The following is a 20,732-nucleotide window of genomic DNA, read 5'->3' on the forward strand; positions in this document are numbered from 1 at the left end:
GGATTGAGGATAGAGCATACGATAGGATAGAGGATGGGATAGCATAGAGCATAGGATAGGATAGAGGATAGGGTCGAATAGAGGATAGGATAGGGGATTGGATAGGATAGGTTAGAGTATAGGATAGGATAGAGGATAGGGTAGGATAGAGAATAGGATTGAGGATAGAGCATAGGATAGGATATAGGATGGGATAGCATAGAGGATAGGATAGGGTAGAGGATAGGATAGGATTGAGGATAGGATAGGGGATTGGATAGGATAGGATAGGGGATTGGATAGGATAGGATAGGATAGAGTATAGGATAGGATAGAGGATAGGATAGTATAGAGGATAGGATAGGATAGGGTATAGGATATGATAGAGGATATGATAGGATAGAGAATAGGATTGAGGATAGAGTATAGGATAGGATAGAGGATAGGATAGTATAGAGGATAGGATAGGATAGGGTATAGGATATGATAGAGGATATGATAGGATAGAGAATAGGATTGAGGATAGAGCATACGATAGGATAGAGGATGGGATAGCATAGAGCATAGGATAGGATAGAGGATAGGATATGATAGCAGATAGGATAGGATAGAGGATAGAGGATAGGATAGGATTGAGGATAGGATAGGATAGAGGATAGGATAGGATAGAGGATAGGATAGGATTGGGGATAGGATAGGATAGAGGATAGGATAGGATTGAGGATAGGATAGGATAGAGTATAGGATAGGGTAGAGGATAGGATAGGATAGAGGATCCGATAGGGGATTGGATTGGATAGAGGATAGGAGACGATAGAGGATAGGATAGGGGATTGGATAGGATAGAGGACAGGAGACGATGGAGGATAGGATAGCATAGAGCATAGGATAGGATAGAGGATAGGATATGATAGCAGATAGGATAGGATAGAGGATAGGATAGGATTGAGGATAGGATAGGATAGAGGATAGGATAGGATAGAGGATAGGATAGGATTGGGGATAGTATAGGATAGAGGATAGGATAGGATTGAGGATAGGATAGGGGATTGGATAGGATAGGATAGGATAGAGTATAGGATAGGATAGAGGATAGGGTAGGATAGAGAATAGGATTGAGGATAGAGCATAGGATAGGGTAGAGGATGGGATAGCATAGAGGATAGAATAGGATAGAGGATAGGATAGGATTGAGGATAGGATAGGGGATTGGATAGGATAGGATAGGATAGAGTATAGGATAGGATAGAGAATAGGATTGAGGATAGAGCATAGGATAGGATAGGGTATAGGATAGGATAGAGGATATGATAGGATAGAGAATAGGATTGAGGATAGAGCATAGGATAGGATAGAGGATGGGATAGCATAGAGGATAGAATAGGATAGAGGATAGGATAGGATTGAGGATAGCATAGGATAGAGGATAGGATAGGATAGAGGATGGGATAGGATACAGTATAGGATAGGATAGAGGATAGGATAGGATAGAGGATAGGATAGAGGATAGGATAGGAGAGAGGATAAGATAGGATTGAGGATAGGATAGGATAGAGGATAGGATAGGATAGAGGATATGATAGGATAGAGAATAGGATTGAGGATAGAGCATAGGATAGGATAGAGGATGGGATAGCATAGAGGATAGAATAGGATAGAGGATAGGATAGGATTGAGGATAGCATAGGATAGAGTATACGATAGGATAGAGCATAGGATAGGATAGAGGATAGGATAGGATAGAGGATAGGATTGAGGATAGAACATAGGATAGAGGATAGGATAGGATAGAGGATAGGATAGGATAGAGGATGGGATAGCATAGAGGATAGGATAGGATAGAGGATAGGACAGGATTGAGGATAGGATAGGATAGAGGATAGGATAGGATAGAGGATAGGATAGGATAGAGCATAGTATAGGATAGAGGATGGGATAGCATAGAGGATAGGATAGGATAGAGGATAGGATAGGATTGAGGATAGGATAGGATTGAGGATAGGATAGGATAGAGGATCCGATAGGGGATTGGATAGGATAGAGGATAGGAGACGACAGAGGATAGGATAGGGGATTGGATAGGATAGAGGACAGGAGACGATGGAGGATAGGATAGAATAGAGGATAGGATAGGATAGAGGAAAGGATAGGATAGAGGATAGGATAGGATAGAGGATAGGATAGGCTAGAGGATAGGATAGGAGAGAGGGTAGCATAGGATAGAGGATAGGATAGGATAGAGGATAGGATAGAAGATTGGATAGGATAGAGGATAGGATACGATAGAGGCTAGGATAGGATAGAGGATAGGATAGGATAGAGAACAGGATAGTAAAGAGGATAATATAGAGGATCGGATAGGGGATTGGATAGGATATAGGATAGTTGACGATAGAGAATAGGATAGGGGATCGGACAGGATAGAGGACAGGAGACGATAGCGGATAGGATACGATAGAGGATAGGATAGGATAGAGGATAGGATACGATAGAGGATAGGATAGGGTAGGATAGAGAACAGGATAGGATGGATGATATTATAGGATCGAGGACACGATAGGATAGAGGATACGATAGTATAGAGGATACGATAGGATAGAGGATAGGGTCGAATAGAGGATAGGATAGGGGATTGGATAGGATAGGTTAGAGTATAGGATAGGATAGAGGATAGGGTAGGATAGAGAATAGGATTGAGGATAGAGCATAGGATAGGATATAGGATGGGATAGCATAGAGGATAGGATAGGATAGAGGATAGGATAGGATTGAGGATAGGATAGGGGATTGGATAGGATAGGATAGGATAGAGTATAGGATAGGATAGAGGATAGGATAGTATAGAGGATAGGATAGGATAGGGTATAGGATATGATAGAGGATATGATAGGATAGAGAATAGGATTGAGGATAGAGCATACGATAGGATAGAGGATGGGATAGCATAGAGCATAGGATAGGATAGAGGATGGGATAGCATAGAGCATAGGATAGGATAGAGGATAGGGTCGAATAGAGGATAGGATAGGGGATTGGATAGGATAGGTTAGAGTATAGGATAGGATAGAGGATAGGGTAGGATAGAGAATAGGATTGAGGATAGAGCATAGGATAGGATATAGGATGGGATAGCATAGAGGATAGGATAGGATAGAGGATAGGATAGGATTGAGGATAGGATAGGGGATTGGATAGGATAGGATAGGATAGAGTATAGGATAGGATAGAGGATATGATAGGATAGAGAATAGGATTGAGGATAGAGCATACGTTAGGATAGAGGATGGGATAGCATAGAGCATAGGATAGGATAGAGGATAGGATATGATAGCAGATAGGATAGGATAGGGGATAGAGGATAGGATAGGATTGAGGATAGGATAGGATAGAGGATAGGATAGGATAGAGGACCCGATAGGGGATTGGATTGGATAGAGGATAGGAGACGATAGAGGATAGGATAGGGGATTGGATAGGATAGAGGACAGGAGACGATGGAGGATAGGATAGCATAGAGCATAGGATAGGATAGAGGATAGGATATGATAGCAGATAGGAAAGGATAGAGGATAGGATAGGATTGAGGATAGGATAGGATAGAGGATAGGATAGGATAGAGGATAGGATAGGATTGGGGATAGGATAGGATAGAGGATAGGATAGGATTGAGGATAGGATAGGGGATTGGATAGGATAGGATAGGATAGAGTATAGGATAGGATAGAGGATAGGGTAGGATAGAGAATAGGATTGGGGATAGAGCATAGGATAGGATAGAGGATGGGATAGCATAGAGGATAGAATAGGATAGAGGATAGGATAGGATTGAGGATAGGATAGGGGATTGGATAGGATAGGATAGGATAGAGTATAGGATAGGATAGAGAATAGGATTGAGGATAGAGCATAGGATAGGATAGGGTATAGGATAGGATAGAGGATATGATAGGATAGAGAATAGGATTGAGGATAGAGCATAGGATACGATAGAGGATGGGATAGCATAGAGGATAGAATAGGATAGAGGATAGGATAGGATTCAGGATAGCATAGGATAGAGGATAGGATAGGATAGAGGATGGGATAGGATACAGTATAGGATAGGATAGAGGATAGGATAGGATAGAGGATAGGATAGAGGATAGGATAGGAGAGGGGATAAGATAGGATTGAGGATAGGATAGGATAGATAGGATAGGATAGAGGATAGGATAGGATTGAGGATAGCATAGGATAGAGGATAGGATAGGATAGAGGATATGATAGGATAGAGAATAGGATTGAGGATAGATCATCGGATAGGATAGAGGATGGGATAGCATACAGGATAGGGTAGGATAGAGGATAGGATAGGATTGAGGATAGCATAGGATAGAGGATAGGATAGGATAGAGGATAGGATAGGATACAGTATAGGATAGGATAGAGGATAGGATAGAGTATACGATAGGATAGAGCATAGGATAGGATAGAGGATAGGATAGGATAGAGGATAGGATAGGATTGAGGATAGGATAGGATTGAGGATAGGATAGGATAGAGGATCCGATAGGGGATTGGATAGGATAGATGATAGGAGACGACAGAGGATAGGATAGGGGATTGGATAGGATAGAGGACAGGAGACGATGGAGGATAGGATAGAATAGAGGATAGGATAGGATAGAGGAAAGGATAGGATAGAGGATAGGATAGGATAGAGGATAGGATAGGCTAGAGGATAGGATAGGAGAGAGGGTAGCATAGGATAGAGGATAGGATAGGATAGAGGATAGGATAGAAGATTGGATAGGATAGAGGATAGGATACGATAGAGGCTAGGATAGGATAGAGGATAGGATAGGATAGAGGATAGGATAGGATAGAGGATAGGATAGGATTGAGGATAGCATAGGATAGAGGATAGGACAGGATAGAGGATATGATAGGATAGAGAATAGGATTGAGGATAGAGCATAGGATAGGATAGAGGATGGGATAGCATACAGGATAGGGTAGGATAGAGGATAGGATAGGATTGAGGATAGCATAGGATAGAGGATAGGATAGGATAGAGGATAGGATAGGATACAGTATAGGATAGGATAGAGGATAGGATAGAGTATACGATAGGATAGAGCATAGGATAGGATAGAGGATAGGATAGGATAGAGGATAGGATAGGATTGAGGATAGGATAGGATTGAGGATAGGATAGGATAGAGGATCCGATAGGGGATTGGATAGGATAGAGGATAGGAGACGACAGAGGATAGGATAGGGGATTGGATAGGATAGAGGACAGGAGACGATGGAGGATAGGATAGAATAGAGGATAGGATAGGATAGAGGAAAGGATAGGATAGAGGATAGGATAGGATAGAGGATAGGATAGGCTAGAGGATAGGATAGGAGAGAGGGTAGCATAGGATAGAGGATAGGATAGGATAGAGGATAGGATAGAAGATTGGATAGGATAGAGGATAGGATACGATAGAGGCTAGGATAGGATAGAGGATAGGATAGGATAGAGAACAGGATAGTAAAGAGGATAATATAGAGGATCGGATAGGGGATTGGATAGGATATAGGATAGTTGACGATAGAGAATAGGATAGGGGATCGGACAGGATAGAGGACAGGAGACGATAGCGGATAGGATACGATAGAGGATAGGATAGGATAGAGGATAGGATACGATAGAGGATAGGATAGGGTAGGATAGAGAACAGGATAGGATGGATGATATTATAGGATCGAGGACACGATAGGATAGAGGATACGATAGTATAGAGGATACGATAGGATAGAGGATAGGGTCGAATAGAGGATAGGATAGGGGATTGGATAGGATAGGTTAGAGTATAGGATAGGATAGAGGATAGGGTAGGATAGAGAATATAATTGAGGATAGAGCATAGGATAGGATATAGGATGGGATAGCATAGAGGATAGGATAGGATAGAGGATAGGATAGGATTGAGGATAGGATAGGGGATTGGATAGGATAGGATAGGATAGAGTATAGGATAGGATAGAGGATAGGATAGTATAGAGGATAGGATAGGATAGGGTATAGGATATGATAGAGGATATGATAGGATAGAGAATAGGATTGAGGATAGAGCATAGGATAGGATAGAGGATGGGATAGCATAGAGCATAGGATAGGATAGAGGATAGGATATGATAGCAGATAGGATAGGATAGAGGATAGAGGATATGATAGGATTGAGGATAGGATAGGATAGAGGATAGGATAGGATAGAGGATAGGATAGGATTGGGGATAGGATAGGATAGAGGATAGGATAGGATTGAGGATAGGATAGGATAGAGTATAGGATAGGGTAGAGGATAGGATAGGATAGAGGATCCGATAGGGGATTGGATTGGATAGAGGATAGGAGACGATAGATTATAGGATAGGGGATTGGATAGGATAGAGGACAGGAGACGATTGAGGATAGGATAGCATAGAGCATAGGATAGGATAGAGGATAGGATATGACAGCAGATAGGATAGGATAGAGGATAGGATAGGATTGAGGATAGGATAGGATAGAGGATAGGATAGGATAGAGGATAGGATAGGATTGGGGATAGGATAGGATAGAGGATAGGATAGGATTGAGGATAGGATAGGGGATTGGATAGGATAGGATAGGATAGAGTATAGGATAGGATAGAGGATAGGGTAGGATAGAGAATAGGATTGAGGATAGAGCATAGGATAGGATAGAGGATGGGATAGCATAGAGGATAGAATAGGATAGAGGATAGGATAGGATTGAGGATAGGATAGGGGATTGGATAGGATAGGATAGGATAGAGTATAGGATAGGATAGAGAATAGGATTGAGGATAGAGCATAGGATAGGATAGAGGATGGGATAGCATAGAGCATAGGATAGGATAGAGGATAGGATAGGATAGCAGATAGGATAGGATAGAGGATAGGATAGGATTGAGGATAGGATAGGATAGAGGATATGATAGGATAGAGGATAGGATAGGATTGGGGATAGGATAGGATAGAGCATAGGATAGGATTGAGGATAGGATAGGGGATTGGATAGGATAGGATAGGATAGAGTATAGGATAGGATAGAGGATAGGATAGGATAGAGGATCCGATAGGGGATTGGATTATATAGAGGATAGGAGACGATAGAGGATAGGATAGGGGATTGGATAGGATAGAGGACAGGAGACGATGGAGGATAGGATAGAATAGAGGATAGGTTAGGATAGAGGAAACGATAGAATAGAGGAGAGGATAGGATAGAGGATAGGATAGGATAGAGGATAGGAGACGATAGAGGATAGGATAGGGGATTGGATATGATAGAGGACAGGAGACGATGGAGGATAGGATAGAATAGAGGATAGGTTAGGATAGAGGAAACGATAGAATAGAGGAGAGGATAGGATAGAGGATAGGATAGGATAGAGGATAGGATAGAGTATACGATAGGATAGAGTATACGATAGGATAGAGTATAGGATAGGATAGAGGATAGGATAGGATAGAGGATAGGATAGGATAGAGGATAGGATAGGATTGAGGATAGGATAGGGGATTGGATAGGATAGGATAGGATAGAGTATAGGATAGGATAGATGATAGGATAGTATAGAGGATAGGATAGGATAGAGGATAGGATAGGATAGAGGATGGTATAGCATAGAGGATAGGATAGGATAGAGGATAGGATAGGATTGAGGATAGGATAGGATAAAGGATAGGATAGGATAGAGGATAGGATAGGATAGAGCATAGTATAGGATAGAGGATGGGATAGCATAGAGCATAGGATAGGATAGAGGATGGGATAGCATAGAGGATAGGATAGGATTGAGGATAGCATAGGATAGAGGATAGGATAGGATAGAGGATAGGATAGGATACATTATAGGATAGGATAGAGGATAGGATAGAGTATACGATAGGATAGAGTATAGGATAGGATAGAGGATAGGATAGGATAGAGGATAGGATTGAGGATAGAGCATAGGATAGAGGATAGGATAGGATAGATGATAGGATAGGATAGAGGATAGGATAGGATAGAGGATGGGATAGCATAGAGGATAGGATAGGATAGAGGAAAGGATAGGATTGAGGATAGGATAGGATAGAGGATAGGATAGGATAGAGGATAGAATAGGATTGAGCATAGTATAGGATAGAGGATGGGATAGCATAGAGGAAAGGATAGGATAGAGGATAGGATAGGATAGAGGATAGGATAGGATTGAGGATAGCATAGGATAGAGGATAGGATAGGATAGAGGATATGATAGGATAGAGAATAGGATTGAGGATAGATCATCGGATAGGATAGAGGATGGGATAGCATACAGGATAGGGTAGGATAGAGGATAGGATAGGATTGAGGATAGCATAGGATAGAGGATAGGATAGGATAGAGGATAGGATAGGATACAGTATAGGATAGGATAGAGGATAGGATAGAGTATACGATAGGATAGAGCATAGGATAGGATAGAGGATAGGATAGGATAGAGGATAGGATAGGATTGAGGATAGGATAGGATTGAGGATAGGATAGGATAGAGGATCCGATAGGGGATTGGATAGGATAGAGGATAGGAGACGACAGAGGATAGGATAGGGGATTGGATAGGATAGAGGACAGGAGACGATGGAGGATAGGATAGAATAGAGGATAGGATAGGATAGAGGAAAGGATAGGATAGAGGATAGGATAGGATAGAGGATAGGATAGGCTAGAGGATAGGATAGGAGAGAGGGTAGCATAGGATAGAGGATAGGATAGGATAGAGGATAGGATAGAAGATTGGATAGGATAGAGGATAGGATACGATAGAGGCTAGGATAGGATAGAGGATAGGATAGGATAGAGAACAGGATAGTAAAGAGGATAATATAGAGGATCGGATAGGGGATTGGATAGGATATAGGATAGTTGACGATAGAGAATAGGATAGGGGATCGGACAGGATAGAGGACAGGAGACGATAGCGGATAGGATACGATAGAGGATAGGATAGGATAGAGGATAGGATACGATAGAGGATAGGATAGGGTAGGATAGAGAACAGGATAGGATGGATGATATTATAGGATCGAGGACACGATAGGATAGAGGATACGATAGTATAGAGGATACGATAGGATAGAGGATAGGGTCGAATAGAGGATAGGATAGGGGATTGGATAGGATAGGTTAGAGTATAGGATAGGATAGAGGATAGGGTAGGATAGAGAATATAATTGAGGATAGAGCATAGGATAGGATATAGGATGGGATAGCATAGAGGATAGGATAGGATAGAGGATAGGATAGGATTGAGGATAGGATAGGGGATTGGATAGGATAGGATAGGATAGAGTATAGGATAGGATAGAGGATAGGATAGTATAGAGGATAGGATAGGATAGGGTATAGGATATGATAGAGGATATGATAGGATAGAGAATAGGATTGAGGATAGAGCATAGGATAGGATAGAGGATGGGATAGCATAGAGCATAGGATAGGATAGAGGATAGGATATGATAGCAGATAGGATAGGATAGAGGATAGAGGATAGGATAGGATTGAGGATAGGATAGGATAGAGGATAGGATAGGATAGAGGATAGGATAGGATTGGGGATAGGATAGGATAGAGGATAGGATAGGATTGAGGATAGGATAGGATAGAGTATAGGATAGGGTAGAGGATAGGATAGGATAGAGGATCCGATAGGGGATTGGATTGGATAGAGGATAGGAGACGATAGATTATAGGATAGGGGATTGGATAGGATAGAGGACAGGAGACGATTGAGGATAGGATAGCATAGAGCATAGGATAGGATAGAGGATAGGATATGACAGCAGATAGGATAGGATAGAGGATAGGATAGGATTGAGGATAGGATAGGATAGAGGATAGGATAGGATAGAGGATAGGATAGGATTGGGGATAGGATAGGATAGAGGATAGGATAGGATTGAGGATAGGATAGGGGATTGGATAGGATAGGATAGGATAGAGTATAGGATAGGATAGAGGATAGGGTAGGATAGAGAATAGGATTGAGGATAGAGCATAGGATAGGATAGAGGATGGGATAGCATAGAGGATAGAATAGGATAGAGGATAGGATAGGATTGAGGATAGGATAGGGGATTGGATAGGATAGGATAGGATAGAGTATAGGATAGGATAGAGAATAGGATTGAGGATAGAGCATAGGATAGGATAGAGGATGGGATAGCATAGAGCATAGGATAGGATAGAGGATAGGATAGGATAGCAGATAGGATAGGATAGAGGATAGGATAGGATTGAGGATAGGATAGGATAGAGGATATGATAGGATAGAGGATAGGATAGGATTGGGGATAGGATAGGATAGAGCATAGGATAGGATTGAGGATAGGATAGGGGATTGGATAGGATAGGATAGGATAGAGTATAGGATAGGATAGAGGATAGGATAGGATAGAGGATCCGATAGGGGATTGGATTATATAGAGGATAGGAGACGATAGAGGATAGGATAGGGGATTGGATAGGATAGAGGACAGGAGACGATGGAGGATAGGATAGAATAGAGGATAGGTTAGGATAGAGGAAACGATAGAATAGAGGAGAGGATAGGATAGAGGATAGGATAGGATAGAGGATAGGAGACGATAGAGGATAGGATAGGGGATTGGATATGATAGAGGACAGGAGACGATGGAGGATAGGATAGAATAGAGGATAGGTTAGGATAGAGGAAACGATAGAATAGAGGAGAGGATAGGATAGAGGATAGGATAGGATAGAGGATAGGATAGAGTATACGATAGGATAGAGTATACGATAGGATAGAGTATAGGATAGGATAGAGGATAGGATAGGATAGAGGATAGGATAGGATAGAGGATAGGATAGGATTGAGGATAGGATAGGGGATTGGATAGGATAGGATAGGATAGAGTATAGGATAGGATAGATGATAGGATAGTATAGAGGATAGGATAGGATAGAGGATAGGATAGGATAGAGGATGGTATAGCATAGAGGATAGGATAGGATAGAGGATAGGATAGGATTGAGGATAGGATAGGATAAAGGATAGGATAGGATAGAGGATAGGATAGGATAGAGCATAGTATAGGATAGAGGATGGGATAGCATAGAGCATAGGATAGGATAGAGGATGGGATAGCATAGAGGATAGGATAGGATTGAGGATAGCATAGGATAGAGGATAGGATAGGATAGAGGATAGGATAGGATACATTATAGGATAGGATAGAGGATAGGATAGAGTATACGATAGGATAGAGTATAGGATAGGATAGAGGATAGGATAGGATAGAGGATAGGATTGAGGATAGAGCATAGGATAGAGGATAGGATAGGATAGATGATAGGATAGGATAGAGGATAGGATAGGATAGAGGATGGGATAGCATAGAGGATAGGATAGGATAGAGGAAAGGATAGGATTGAGGATAGGATAGGATAGAGGATAGGATAGGATAGAGGATAGAATAGGATTGAGCATAGTATAGGATAGAGGATGGGATAGCATAGAGGAAAGGATAGGATAGAGGATAGGATAGGATTGAGGATAGGATAGGATTGAGGATAGGATAGGATAGAGGATCTAATAGGGGATTGGATAGGATAGAGGATAGGAGACGATAGAGGATAGGATAGGGGATTGGATAGGATAGAGGACAGGTGACGATAGAGAATAGGATAGGGGATTGGACAGGATAGAGAACAGGAGACGATAGCGGATAGGATACGATATAGAATAGGATAGGATAGAGGATAGGATAGGGTAGGATAGAGAATAGGATAGGATGGATGATATTATAGGATCGAGGACACGATAGGATAGAGGATACGATAGTATAGAGGATACGATAGTATAGAGGATAGGGTCGAATAGAGGATAGGATAGGGGATTGGATAGGATAGGATAGGATAGAGTATAGGATAGGATAGAGGATAGGATAGGTTAGAGTATAGGATAGGATAGAGGATAGGGTAGGATAGAGAATAGGATTGAGGATAGAGCATAGGACAGGATAGAGGATGGGATACGATAGAGGATAGGATAGGGTAGGATAGAGAATAGGATAGGATGGATGATATTATAGGATCGAGGACACGATAGGATAGAGGATACGATAGGATAGAGGATAGGATCGAATAGAGGATAGGATAGGGGATTTGATAGGATAGGATAGGATAGAATATAGGATAGGATAGAGGATAGGATAGTATAGAGGATAGGATAGGATAGAGTATAGGATAGGATAGAGGATAGGATAGGATAGAGGATAGGATAGGATAGAGTATAGGATAGGATAGAGGATAGGATAGGATAGAGGATAGGATTGAGGATAGAGCATAGGATAGAGGATAGGATAGGTTAGAGTATAGGATAGGATAGAGGATAGGGTAGGATAGAGAATAGGATTGAGGATAGAGCATAGGACAGGATAGAGGATGGGATACGATAGAGGATAGGATAGGGTAGGATAGAGAATAGGATAGGATGGATGATATTATAGGATCGAGGACACGATAGGATAGAGGATACGATAGGATAGAGGATAGGATAGGATAGAGTATAGGATAGGATAGAGGATAGGATAGGATAGAGGATAGGATAGGATAGAGTATAGGATAGGATAGAGGATAGGATAGGATAGAGGATAGGATTGAGGATAGAGCATAGGATAGAGGATAGGATAGGATAGAGGATAGGATAGGATAGAGGATAGGATAGGATAGAGGGTAGGATAGGATAGAGGATAGGATAGGATAGAGGATAGGATAGAGGATTGGATAGGATAGAGGATAGGATACGATAGAGGCTAGGATAGGATAGAGGATAGGATAGGATAGAGAACAGGATAGTAAAGAGGATAATATAGAGGATCGGATAGGGGATTGGATAGGATATAGGGTAGTTGACGATAGAGAATAGGATAGGGGATTGGACAGGATAGAGGACAGGAGACGATAGCGGATAGGATACGATAGAGGATAGGATAGGATAGAGGATAGGATACGATAGAGGATAGGATGGGGTAGGATAGAGAATAGGATAGGATGGATGATATTATAGGATCGAGGACACGATAGGATAGAGGATACGATAGTATGGAGGATACGATAGGATAGAGGATAGGGTCGAATAGAGGATAGGATAGGGGATTGGATAGGATAGGATAGGATAGAGTATAGGATAGGATAGAGGATAGGATAGGTTAGAGTATAGGATAGGATAGAGGATAGGGTAGGATAGAGAATAGGATTGAGGATAGAGCATAGGGTAGGATAGAGGATGGGATAGCATAGAGGATAGGATAGGATAGAGGATAGGAGAGAATTGAGGATAGCATAGGATAGAGGATAGGATAGGATAGAGGATAGGATAGGATACAGTATAGGATAGGATAGAGGATACGATAGTATAGAGGATACGATAGGATAGAGGATAGGGTCGAATAGAGGATAGGATAGGGGATTGGATAGGATAGGATAGGATAGAGTATAGGATAGGATAGTCTAGAGGATAGGATACGATAGGGTACAGGATAGGATAGAGGATATGATAGGATAGAGAATAGGATTGAGGATAGAGCATAGGATAGGATAGAGGATGGGATAGCATAGAGGATAGGATAGGATAGACGATAGGAGAGGATTGAGGATAGCATAGGATAGAGGATAGGATAGGATAGAGGATAGGATAGGATACAGTATAGGATAGGATAGAAGATAGGATAGGATAGAGGATAGGATAGAGGATAGGATAGGAGAGAGGATAAGATAGGATAGAGGATAGGATAGGATAGAGGATAAGATAGGATTGAGGATAAGATAGGATAGAGGATAGGATAGGATAGAGGATCCGATAGGGGATTGGATAGGATAGGAGATAGGAGACGATAGAGGATAGGATAGGGGATTGGATAGGATAGAGGACAGGAGACGATGGAGGATAGGATAGAATAGAGGATAGGATAGGATAGAGGAAAGGATAGGATAGAGCATAGGATAGGATAGAGGATAGGATAGGATAGAGGATAGGATAGGATAGAGGATAGGATATGATTGAGGATAGGATAGGATTGAGGATAGGATAGGATAGAGGATAGGATAGGATAGAGGATAGGATAGGATTGGGGATAGGATAGGATAGAGGATAGGATAGGATGGAGGATAGGATAGGATTGGGGATAGGATAGGATAGAGGATAGGATAGGATTGAGGATAGGATAGGATTGAGGATAGGATAGGATAGAGGATAGGATAGGATAGAGGATAGGATAGGATAGAGGATAGGATATGATTGAGGATAGGATAGGATTGAGGATAGGATAGGATAGAGGATAGGATAGGATTGAGGATAGGATAGGATTGAGGATAGGATAGGATAGAGGATAGGATAGGATAGAGGATAGGATAGGATTGGGGATAGGATAGGATAGAGGATAGGATAGGATGGAGGATCCGATAGGGGATAGGATAGGATTGGGGATAGGATAGGATAGAGGATAGGAGACGATAGAGGATAGGATAGGGGATTGGATATGATAGAGGACAGGAGACGATGGAGGATAGGATAGAATAGAGGAAAGGATAGGATAGAGGATAGGATAGGATAGAGGATAGGATAGGATAGAGGATAGGATAGAGTATACGATAGGATAGAGGATAGGATACGATAGAGGATACGATAGGATAGAGGATAGGATAGAGGATAGGATAGGAGAGAGGATAGGATAGGATACAGGATAGGATACGATAGAGGATAGGATAGGGTAGGATAGAGATTAGGATAGGATGGATGATATTATATGCTCGAGGACAGGATAGGATAGAGGGTAGGATAGGATAGAGAACAGGATAGTAAAGAGGATAGGATAGAGGATCGGATAGGGGATTGGATATGATATAGGATATTTGACGATAGAGAATAGGATAGGGGATTGGATAGGATAGGATAGGATAGAATATAGGATAGGATAGAGGATAGGATAGTATAGAGGATAGGATAGGATAGAGTATAGGATAGGATAGAGGATAGGATAGGATAGAGGATAGGATAGGATAGAGTATAGGATAGGATAGAGGATAGGATAGGATAGAGGATAGGATTGAGGATAGAGCATAGGATAGAGGATAGGATAGGATAGAGGATAGGATAGGATAGAGGATAGGATAGAGGATTGGATAGGATAGAGGATAGGATACGATAGAGGCTAGGATAGGATAGAGGATAGGATAGGATAGAGAACAGGATAGTAAAGAGGATAATATAGAGGATCGGATAGGGGATTGGATAGGATATAGGGTAGTTGACGATAGAGAATAGGATAGGGGATTGGACAGGATAGAGGACAGGAGACGATGGAGGATAGGATAGAATAGAGCATAGGATAGGATAGGGTATAGGATAGGATAGAGGATACGATAGTATAGAGGATACGATAGGATAGAGGATAGGGTCGAATAGAGGATAGGATAGGGGATTGGATAGGATAGGTTAGAGTATAGGATAGGATAGAGGATAGGGTAGGATAGAGAATAGGATTGAGGATAGAGCACAGGATAGGATAGAGGATGGGATAGCATAGAGGATAGGATAGGATAGAGGATAGGATAGGATTGAGGATAGGATAGGATAGAGGATAGGATAGGATAGAGTATAGCGTAGGATTGGGGATAGGATAGGATAGAGGATAGGATAGGATGGAGGATGGGATAGCATAGAGGATAGGATAGGATAGAGGATAGGATAGGATTGAGGAAAGGATAGGGGATTGGATAGGATAGGATAGGATAGAGTATAGGATAGGATAGAGAATAGGATTGAGGATAGAGCATAGGATAGGATAGGGTATAGGATAGGATAGAGGATATGATAGGATAGAGAATAGGATTGAGGATAGAGCATAGGATAGGATAGAGGATGGGATAGCATAGAGGATAGAATAGGATAGTGGATAGGATAGGATTGAGGATAGCATAGGATAGAGGATAGGATAGGATAGAGGATAGGATAGGATACAGTATAGGATAGGATAGAGGATAGGATAGGATAGAGGATAGGATAGAGGATAGGATAGGAGAGAGGATAAGATAGGATTGAGAATAGGATAGGATAGAGGATAGGATAGGATAGAGGATCCGATAGGGGATTGGATAGGATAGAGGATAGTATAGGGGATTGGATAGGATAGAGGACAGGAGACGATGGAGGATAGGATAGAATAGAGCATAGGATAGGATAGAGGTTAGGATAGGATAGCAGATAGGATAGGACAGAGGATAGGATAGGATTGAGGATAGGATAGGATAGAGGATAGGATAGGATAGAGGATAGGATAGGATTGGGGATAGGATAGGATAGAGGATAGGATAGGATGGAGGATCCGATACGGGATTGGATAGGATAGAGGATAGGATAGGGGATTGGATATGATAGAGGACAGGATAGTAAAGAGGATAATATAGAGGATCGGATAGGGGATTGGATAGGATATAGGATAGTTGACGATAGAGAATAGGATAGGGGATTGGACAGGATAGAGGACAGGAGACGATAGCGGATAGGATACGATAGAGGATAGGATAGGATAGAGGATAGGATACGATAGAGGATAGGATAGGGTAGGATAGAGAATAGGATAGGATGGATGATATTATAGGATCGAGGACACGATAGGATAGAGGATACGATAGGATAGAGGATACGATAGGATAGAGGATACGATAGGATAGCGGATTGGGTCGAATAGAGGATAGGATCGGGGATTGGATAGGATAGGACAGGATAGAGTATAGGATAGGATAGAGGATAGGATAGGTTAGAGTATAGGATAGGATAGAGGATAGGGTAGGATAGAGAATAGGATTGAGGATAGAGCATAGGATGGGATAGAGGATGGGATAGCATAGAGGATAGAATAGGATAGAGGATAGGATAGGATTGAGGATAGGATAGGGGATTGGATAGGATAGGATAGGATAGAGTATAGGATAGGATAGAGGATAGGGTAGGATAGAGAATAGGATTGAGGATAGAGCATAGGATAGGATAGAGGACGGGATAGCATAGAGGATAGAATAGGATAGAGGATAGGATAGGATTGAGGATAGGATAGGGGATTGGATAGGATAGGATAGGATAGAGTATAGGATAGGATAGAGAATAGGATTGAGGATAGAGCATAGGATAGGATAGGGTATAGGATAGGATAGAGGATATGATAGGATAGAGAATAGGATTGAGGATAGAGCATAGGATAGGATAGAGGATGGGATAGCATAGAGGATAGGATAGGATAGAGGATAGGATAGGATAGAGGATAGGATAGGATTGAGGATAGGATAGGATAGAGGATAGGATAGGATAGAGGATAGGATAGGATTGGGGATAGGATAGGATAGAGGATAGGATAGGATGGAGGATCCGATAGGGGATTGGATAGGATAGAGGATAGGAGACGATAGAGGATATGATAGAGGACAGGAGACGATGGAGGATAGGATAGAATAGAGGATAGGTTAGGATAGAAGAAAGGATAGAATAGAGGATAGGATAGGATAGAGGATAGGATAGAGTATACGATAGGATAGAGTATACGACAGGATAGAGTATACGATAGGATAGAGGATAGGATAGGATAGAGGATAGGATAGGATAGAGGATAGGATAGGATTGAGGATAGCATAGGATAGAGGATAGGATAGGTTAGAGTATAGGATAGGATAGAGGATAGGATAGGATTGGGGATAGGATAGGATAGAGGATAGGATAGGATGGAGGATCCGATAGGGGATTGGATAGGATAGAGGATAGGAGACGATAGAGGATAGGATAGGGGATTGGATATGATAGAGGACAGGAGACGATGGAGGATAGGATAGAATAGAGGATAGGTTAGGATAGAGGAAAGGATAGAATAGAGGATAGGATAGGATAGAGAATAGGATAGGATAGAGGATAGGATAGAGTATACGATAGGATAGAGTATACTATAGGATAGAGTATACGATAGGATAGAGGATAGGATAGGATAGGATAGAGGATAGGATAGGATTGAGGATAGGGTAGGGGATTGGATAGGATAGGATAGGATAGAGTATAGGATAGGATAGATGATAGGATAGTATAGAGGAGAGGATAGGATAGGGTATAGGATAGGATAGAGGATATGATAGGATAGAGAATAGGATTGAGGATAGAGCATAGGATAGGATAGGGGATTGGATAGGATAGAGGACAGGAGACGATGGAGGATAGGATAGAATAGAGGATAGGATAGGATAGAGGAAAGGATAGGATAGAGGATAGGATAGGATAGAGGATAGGATAGGCTAGAGGATAGGATACGATAGAGGATAGGATAGGGTAGGATAGAGAATAGGCTAGGATGGATGATATTATAGGATCGAGGACACGATAGGATAGAGGATACGATAGGATAGAGGATACGATAGGATAGAGGATAGGGTCGAATAGAGGATAGGATCGGGGATTGGATAGGATAGGAGAGGATAGAGTATAGGATAGGATAGAGGATAGGATAGGTTAGAGTAGAGGATAGGATAGAGGATAGGGTAGGATAGAGAATAGGATTGAGGATAGAGCATAGGATAGGATAGAGGATGGGATAGCATAGAGGATAGAATAGGATGGAGGATAGGATAGGATTAAGGATAGGATAGGGGATTGGATAGGATAGGATAGGATAGATTATAGGATAGGATAATGAATAGGATTGAGGATAGAGCATAGGATAGGATAGGGTATAGGATAGGATAGAGGATACGATAGTATAGAGGATACGATAGGATAGAGGATAGGGTCGAATAGAGGATAGGATAGGGGATTGGATAGGATACGTTAGAGTATAGGATAGGATAGAGGATAGGGTAGGATAGAGAATAGGATTGAGGATAGAGCATAGGATAGGATAGAGGATGGGATAGCATAGAGGATAGGATAGGATAGAGGATAGGATAGGATTGGGGATAGGATAGGATAGAGGATAGGATAGGATAGAGGATAGCGTAGGATTGGGGATAGGATAGGATAGAGGATAGGATAGGATGGAGGATGGGATAGCATAGAGGATAGGATAGGATAGAGGATAGCGTAGGATTGGGGATAGGATAGGATAGAGGATAGGATAGGATGGAGGATGGGATAGCATAGAGGATAGGATTGAGGATAGAGCATAGGATAGGATAGGGTATAGGATAGGATAGAGGATATGATAGGATAGAGAATAGGATTGAGGATAGAGCATAGGATAGGATAGGGTATAGGATAGGATAGAGGATATGATAGGATAGAGAATAGGATTGAGGATAGAGCATAGGATAGGATAGAGGATGGGATAGCATAGAGGATAGAATAGGATAGTGGATAGGATAGGATTGAGGATAGCATAGGATAGAGGATAGGATAGGATAGAGGATAGGATAGGATACAGTATAGGATAGGATAGAGGATAGGATAGGATAGAGGATAGGATAGAGGATAGGATAGGAGAGAGGATAAGATAGGATTGAGAATAGGATAGGATAGAGGATAGGATAGGATAGAGGATCCGATAGGGGATTGGATAGGATAGAGGATAGTATAGGGGATTGGATAGGATAGAGGACAGGAGACGATGGAGGATAGGATAGAATAGAGCATAGGATAGGATAGAGGTTAGGATAGGATAGCAGATAGGATAGGACAGAGGATAGGATAGGATTGAGGATAGGATAGGATAGAGGATAGGATAGGATAGAGGATAGGATAGGATTGGGGATAGGATAGGATAGAGGATAGGATAGGATGGAGGATCCGATACGGGATTGGATAGGATAGAGGATAGGATAGGGGATTGGATATGATAGAGGACAGGATAGTAAAGAGGATAATATAGAGGATCGGATAGGGGATTGGATAGGATATAGGATAGTTGACGATAGAGAATAGGATAGGGGATTGGACAGGATAGAGGACAGGAGACGATAGCGGATAGGATACGATAGAGGATAGGATAGGATAGAGGATAGGATACGATAGAGGATAGGATAGGGTAGGATAGAGAATAGGATAGGATGGATGATATTATAGGATCGAGGACACGATAGGATAGAGGATACGATAGGATAGAGGATACGATAGGATAGAGGATACGATAGGATAGCGGATTGGGTCGAATAGAGGATAGGATCGGGGATTGGATAGGATAGGACAGGATAGAGTATAGGATAGGATAGAGGATAGGATAGGTTAGAGTATAGGATAGGATAGAGGATAGGGTAGGATAGAGAATAGGATTGAGGATAGAGCATAGGATGGGATAGAGGATGGGATAGCATAGAGGATAGAATAGGATAGAGGATAGGATAGGATTGAGGATAGGATAGGGGATTGGATAGGATAGGATAGGATAGAGTATAGGATAGGATAGAGGATAGGGTAGGATAGAGAATAGGATTGAGGATAGAGCATAGGATAGGATAGAGGACGGGATAGCATAGAGGATAGAATAGGATAGAGGATAGGATAGGATTGAGGATAGGATAGGGGATTGGATAGGATAGGATAGGATAGAGTATAGGATAGGATAGAGAATAGGATTGAGGATAGAGCATAGGATAGGATAGGGTATAGGATAGGATAGAGGATATGATAGGATAGAGAATAGGATTGAGGATAGAGCATAGGATAGGATAGAGGATGGGATAGCATAGAGGATAGGAT

This window comes from Halictus rubicundus, unplaced genomic scaffold (genome assembly GCF_050948215.1).
Source record: "Halictus rubicundus isolate RS-2024b unplaced genomic scaffold, iyHalRubi1_principal scaffold0042, whole genome shotgun sequence".
In the NCBI taxonomy this organism is placed as follows: domain Eukaryota; kingdom Metazoa; phylum Arthropoda; class Insecta; order Hymenoptera; family Halictidae; genus Halictus; species Halictus rubicundus.